Raw genomic sequence first — 7,332 nt, forward strand, 5'->3', positions numbered from 1 at the left:
TGACCCATTTCACCTCTCCGCTCAAAATACAGCCACCCAAGGCACGAGTTGCAGGCAGCGGGTGTAAGATTTCTGTAATTGCTGTTGTTGGGTAATCACATTAATCGCACTCCTGACAAGAAGAGCCAGGTGATGACCATCATTCCCGTGTTCCTCGGAGAGAGTGGATGTGTGGAACAGCTGGACTCCAGCTGTTCCATCGCCAGCAGGTGGATACAGGACAGACCGGCATGATATTAGAATAGAATAGAAATAATGAACAGTAATGCCAAACAAATTAAATCTCATTTTTGTTTCTGGAATTATGTGTGCATTGATATGAAATGTATACATATTTAGTATTCTTTTTCTTGACTGTAGATCATCTTGTTGTATTTGATCTATAATTTAGTAATGCATTAAAGATTTTATTCAGGAAAGTGGAATTATGAATATATTCACGTCAGAAATTACTCAGAAATCAGCCTCTATACAAACAGCTCAAACGGAAGAATATCTGAGCTCAGTCAGCTTGACAGCTCCATTTAAAGCAAAGTCTTATAGAAGCAGGATGCATCAACCCTGCTGAATGCAGATATTTACACTGTTATGCATTCAGAACAAGCTACATAACTGTCCTGCTTCACATGGATATGACAGCTCACTATTCAAACATGTTTATTTCAATTGCCATCATACTGAGAAGATTTGTTTAATATTTGATTATTGTGATACAGACATGCAAGAACATGATGCTGGTTCACTCACCCTTATGATGTCACTCAACATTATGATGTCACTAAATCTTATGATGTAGATCTTCTGGGTTTTGTTCTTTTTGTTGTTTTTAGTGGTGATGCTATTGTTTTGTTTGTGTTTTTCTTTTTGTGAATGATAGGAAACTGACCAGTTCTCCAGCCCTGGAGGACGAAATTCTGCTCTGCTGTAATCACCAAAATTGATTCCAGGTGGCAAATATGTAATTTTGTGTGTGCGTGTGTGTGTGTGTCTGTGTGTGCGCCTGTGTGTGTTATATTCGAATCTGTGCTGATGCAGGATGTTTTCCATTCATCCAGGCACCAAAGGTTGTCTACTACTGCTGATAATCAACGACTTCCTGCTGGTTCTGCATTTCTGGAGGACCATTCACAGGATCAGTCAGACATTGTTTACCAACAGTATCTGCCCAGGTGTCCACACAGCAAATACAACGCAGCCTACATTGTGTGGGAATTAACACTGAGTGCGATGAATGGGTACTGTGATGTCTTTGTGATGTCATCGGTATTGTGATGTCATGTGTTTTTTGGTTTTTCGTAGAGAGAAAAAAGCCAGATGATACAGTGTCTGGGAGGAGCAGACGGTTACACTGCAGAGCCGGAGGCCAGGAGGCGTACACTCACCTATGTCAACAGGTTTCTCACTTCTCACTGTCCACCACAGTCAAGGGACATATCACACAAGAGACTTGTCCAGGCACTCTGCCACACTTGAAGCCTCTGGTACATACTGAACAGAGAGTGACTCACTCATTCCTGTCCCAGTCTCCCCAGTCCCTGAATCATGATTTTGAATGATCAACAGCTGGCCAAGATAAGAAAGAGAAGTGGTGCATCTACTGGTGCATCTTCTGTTTTGACAGCATTTGGCATCTGAAAGATGGCAAGAGGACTTTTCTTGTTCCTAAGTTCAGTTTGTGTCATTTTTACTATCTGCTGCAGCTCACTTGGTATTGGTGAGTTATAGGTTGTGGTGGGAGTATTTTAAAGAAGAGCTGTATGCATAAACATCTCTGAGCCTCACCCACGTCTATGAACCATAGCAGTTAGACACTGAGGAAGATGAACACTGACAACAAGTAGGAAAAGGGCCTTAAACTGGGACAACAGCCGAGGCCAGAGTGGAGCAACTGAACATGACAAGCCCTGAATCACTGCATCCCTGAATCACTGAGTCTCTGAATCACTGAATCACTGAATACCTGAATCACTGTGTCCCTGAATCATTGAACACCTGAATCACTGAGTCCCTGAATCACAGAATCACTGAATCACTTAATTCTTGAATCCCTCAATCACTGAAAGACTGAGTCCCTGAATCCATGAAACCCTGAATCGACGAGTGCCTGAATCCCAGAATCCATTAATCACTGAATCACTGAAACCCTAAATCCTGCAATTGTGCCTGGCAATGAATCAGCTCCTGAAAAATGAAACAACAAAGTTTATTCAGTCATTTACATACACACACACACACACACACACACACACACACACAGAAACATACACACACATAAACACACTTACACAGAGACATGCTTACACACATACACAAACATATGAATATACACCCCACACACAAACACACACACACACACACACACACACACACACACACACACACAAACACAGAAAAGTCATGCAGAGAGAGAGAGAGAGAGAGAGAATCAATGTTTCAGCTTAGGTTGTGAGACTAGTTAAAACAACATTTGAGTTTGTGATGGCAGCTGAAACAGGAGGACCCTCAGACTCCCAGACAGATCGGATTTGTTTTCATTCAAGGCTGTGCAGCTAATTGAAGACCTTTCTGGCACAAGGCATGAAAAGTTCATGCTGAAGACAAGTGTGCTTCTGCAGCTCCAACCGCACATTCCACTTTGCACTCTGACCCTAGAAAATTACTTCTATGGCACTCTTGCCCTGACCACCTTTGACCCCATAAGTCAAAATAGCACTAAGACAGTGTGTGCTGAACTTTGACCCTGGATTCTTTTGAGTGTGGGAGGTATTGCATAGATGAGGTGCATGAACCTCTTGGTCCTGAAACAATAAATGATGATGATGATATGTGGGGGGGGGGGGGGGGGTATTGTCCCGCTGAAGAGTTCGCTGTCAGGGCATTTAATGCTGGGGATTTGTTTCTCTTTACAGTTTCCACTCAGAAGGATCCCACAGCGCTGTGGCATAAAGGCACAGATCTGCTTACCACCTCTTCACATTACAATCATTACTTTGGAAAAAAGAATTGCCTGAATTAATATAGAGGGAAGAAAAGATGGTGGATGAAATGTCCACTGGGTGGGGAGATATAACTCCTCGGTTAGATGCTGCTGACGGTTGCGAGCTGTCAGAAGCCCTGGTTTGTGAAAGTCCCTCTTTGAGAGATCACCTCAGACACCCTCTCTTAAAAGCACTGCTTGCCACATTGCATTTCTCACTGTGCAAATATCACAGCAGCAGCGGCCGTGTGTGTAAGTGCGATTGGCCTGTCCCCGCACGCTACCTGCCTCCGTCTCCCTCGTCCTGCTGCACAGCAGAAGCCGTTCGTAGGGCTGAAAATAGCAGATGCCTCCTAGGACGCGTTTGGTTTTTAATTGGTTCCTCTCCTCTCACCGCTGAGATGAAGTCACAAAGCAATTAAGAAGCCATGCTGCAGAGTAGGTACGAGGGGATCTGGCGAGGAGCCGCACGCCTACTGATGTTATTTGCAGTGCTGGGGTGCAGTCTCATGGAGAGACGTGTACTTTAAACATCACAGCGACCACACACGCCTGTTTTCTCCCAGAGTGAACACAGTGGAAACAACAGACCCAGCACCATCTTGGAATCGTCTCTGCGATGGCTTTGATAGCTCTGTGGCTTTGAGAGCATCACCGCCCCATGCTTGGTGCGCACACACGTTCTAGCCTCGCGAGGACACGCCCCCTGGCTCTGCTTGTTTTAACAATGTTCAGAATCACACAGGGGTGGTCTACGGGTGTCCACAAAGCTTGTTTCTGATTGGCTCCCTCCTTTCTTACCTTCACATCAGAGGTTTGGTGTTTTGTTTTTTTTGTTTGTTTGTTTTTGTTGTCTTTGTTGTTTAATGTTTGCATTAAACATTCTCCGTGTGATCCAGCGAAAGACAACCAGCTGGGCATGGATAAACCCTGTGAGGTCAAGAGCAGGACAGTCCAACAGTACCTGGAGTCAGAGCTGCTCAGGTAGGAGGGAGGAGCTTTGTCATCCGTATTCCACTTGACACATGAGGGCGGATTTCAGGCCATGAGGATGTAAACCATCTATCAGGCAATTGTGGGGAATCTCTAATGACATGAGCGTGTAACCATGGTGAAGTGTGCTGGCATCATGCCAACCAGCTGCTGGAAATATTAACTCAGTGGGGTTTTCCAACAATGTTACTCAGACTGTTGCACACAGCTACACTGATTAACCCTTTCAGCACACCTGCTTAGATTCTCAGTCTTTGCTGAAGTGATGTGATGTCAACATGTGATATGTGATTTTGGATATCATACTGACATATCCACACCTGTGACTTATCCACACCTGTTGGACAGCCACACCAGTGACATATACACATCTGTTACATAGCCACACCTGTGACATATCCACATCTGTTACATACCCACACCTGTGACCAGTGATGGCTTAGTTACCTTGAAAAAGTAATCTGATTACTGATTAAAAAGTAACTTAGTTATGTTAACTTAGTTATGTTACTTGATTTTAAAAGTAACTACGTTAGATTACAAGTTACTAGAGTAATTACATTCAGCAGCAAAATTAGTTTTCCAGTACTTTATTGGAAGTGCATTTTTAACAGTAACAATGTATCTCCTGACATTTAAATAATGTATCTCCGTTACGTTTGTGTCGCTGCACGGTATTATTTGTAAATGTATTTGTAAATGTAATACAAGCTAACTATTCAGTCAGACAGCTATTTGTTGTGAAATGAAAAGCAATTACAAGTTGAAGCATTTTAGCCAAAATTCCAGCACTTTTCAAACCTGGAACAATTAGTCAAAATTCGTAAAAATTTGTCAGGTAAATGTTCCTTCTCCTGTTTGTGAGGAATAATTCTTTACACTACCACATATCGTTATGGATAACACTGCAAATAATTACGTGTAAAACACACTCACGCTCTCACAGGTTCACGCGCACCGTGCGGAGTGGAGCGCTACGGTCAGACGCAAAAGTAGAATTGAGCCAAGAAGAAAGCAAAAATATATATTTTAACTAAAGAAAATAAAAATAGTAATGCACAGTTACTTGGATAAGTAACTTTAATCTGATTACTGGACTGGAAATAATAACTCGTTATATTGCTCGTTACTGAAAAAGTGGTAAGATTAGAGTCTACACTGCACTCCCCACCCTTCTCTCCTCACAGATTTGTGTTGTGTTGTGTGTTTTAGGTACATGTTGTGTTGTGTGTTGTGTGTACAAGTTGTGTTGTGTATTAGGGATATGTGTTGTGTTGTATTGTGTGTTGTTTAATGTTGAGTTGTGTGTTATATGTTGTGTTGCGTTGTGTTGTGTTGTGTTGCTATGTATTGTGTTGCATTGTGTGTTTTTTAATGTTGTGATGTGTGTTTTGTTGTGATGTGTTGTGTTATGTGTTGCTTTATGTGTTGTTTGTTGTGTTGTGTTGTGTGTTACTGACATCAATGCCTGTGACATATCCACATCTGTTACATACCCACACCTCTGACATACCCACACCTGTTACATACCCACACCTGTGATATATCCACACCTGTTACATACCCACACCTCCGACATACCCACACCTGTGATATATCCACACCTGTTACATACGCACACCTCCGACATACCCACACCTGTGACATACCCACACCTGTGATATATCCACACCTGTTGCATACCCACACCTCCGACATACCCACACCTGTGACATACCCACACCTGTGACATACCCACACCTGTGACATATCCACATCTGTTACATAACCACATCTGTGACATATCCACATCTGTTACATACCCACATCTGTGACATACCCACACCTGTGACATACCCACACCTGTGACATATCCACATCTGTTACATAACCACATCTGTGACATATCCACATCTGTTACATACCCACATCTGTGACATACCCACACCTCCAACATATCCACAACTGTGACATATCCACACCTGTGATATCCACACCTGTTACACAGCCACACCAGTGACATATCCACATTTGGTAGATACCCACACCAGTGACATATCCACAACTGTTACATATCGACACCTGTGATATATCAACACCTGTGATATACACCTGTTACACAGCCACACCAGTTACATATCCATATCTGTTACATACCCACACCTGGCTGTGACATACCCACACCTATGACATATCCACACCTGCGATATATCTACACCTGTGATATATCCACACCTGTGTTGTAAAAGCTCTGCTATCAAACCCCACCTGTTCAGAGTGTCTCCACTTCACACCCACACTTCTCTCCTCACAGAGTTGTGTTGCATTGTGTGTTGTATGTACATGTTGTATTGTGTGTTGTGTGTACATGTTGTGTTGTGTATTAGGGTTATGTGTTGTGTTGCATTGTGTGTTGTTTAATGTTGAGTTGTGTGTTATGTGTTTTGTTGCATTGTGTTGTGTTGTGTTGCTATATATTGTGTTGCATTTTTGTTGTTTAATGTTGTGTTGTGTGTTTTTTTGTGCTGTGTTGTGTTATGTGTTGCCTTATGTGTTGTTTGTTGTGTTGTGTTGCATTGTGTTGTGTTGTGTGTTGAGTTATGTGTTATGCATTGTGTATGTCTTGTGTTGTGCTGTGTGCTGTGTTTTGTGTTTGTGAGGGTTGCTGTGGGTTGATATGTATCTCTGGGTTACTGTATGTTCCTGTGGGTTACTCTGGGTTACGGTGTGTGGTTGTGGATGGCTGTGAGTTACTAGGTGTTGCAGTGAGTAACTGTATTTCTGTAGGATGCTGTGGGTTACTGGGTTTTGCTGGGGTTTCAACATTTTGTTGTGGGTTACTGCATGTTGTTGGGGGTAACTGTGTGTAACTGTGGGTTACAGTGTATCCTGGGCTGCAGTGGGTTGTTGCATGTTGCTGTGAGTTGCTGTGTGTTGCTGTCTATTGCTAGCTTGGTCTATGCCCATGGGCTCTGTAGCTCAGGGCTTTTCTGTCTTCTCCCACAAACAGAAGTGCTGATGGGCCGTGCGCGTGTGCCTGGAGCACGCCAGCAGCACAGGAAGAGAAGAGTAAGGAGTGGGTCCCATGTACGGGGGGGGCGTGGATCAAGGCTGTAAGGTGAATTAGAGTGTTACCCCCCCTCTGAAACATGACCGTGGCTGAGCTGGGAGACAGGATGCTCAATGTCCAGCACATGCTCACAGATTCAATTAATAAATAATTCAGCTAAATGAGCTTCCATCTGCTCCTGATGGTGCTGCAGCGGTGTGAGTAGACCACCGTCCAGCTGCGCTGTCCCAAACTGGCTCCACCAGCATCTACTACCTCCATCAACACCAACTACCTCCACCAACACCTCCTACCTCCACCAACACCACCTACC

General features: G+C 43.5%; 1 long non-coding RNA gene across 1 annotated transcript; it reads left to right on the forward strand.

Annotated features, from left to right (window-relative positions):
- The first annotated feature begins 1,341 nt into the window (after nt 1-1,341).
- On the forward strand, nt 1,342-7,043 carry LOC143526891 (uncharacterized). Its single transcript, XR_013133980.1, has 3 exons — nt 1,342-1,394; nt 3,877-3,961; nt 6,960-7,043. It is a non-coding gene; the product is annotated as an uncharacterized LOC143526891 (long non-coding RNA).
- Nucleotides 7,044-7,332: the final 289 nt, after the last annotated feature.

This window comes from Brachyhypopomus gauderio, chromosome 1, assembly GCF_052324685.1.
Source record: "Brachyhypopomus gauderio isolate BG-103 chromosome 1, BGAUD_0.2, whole genome shotgun sequence".
In the NCBI taxonomy this organism is placed as follows: domain Eukaryota; kingdom Metazoa; phylum Chordata; class Actinopteri; order Gymnotiformes; family Hypopomidae; genus Brachyhypopomus; species Brachyhypopomus gauderio.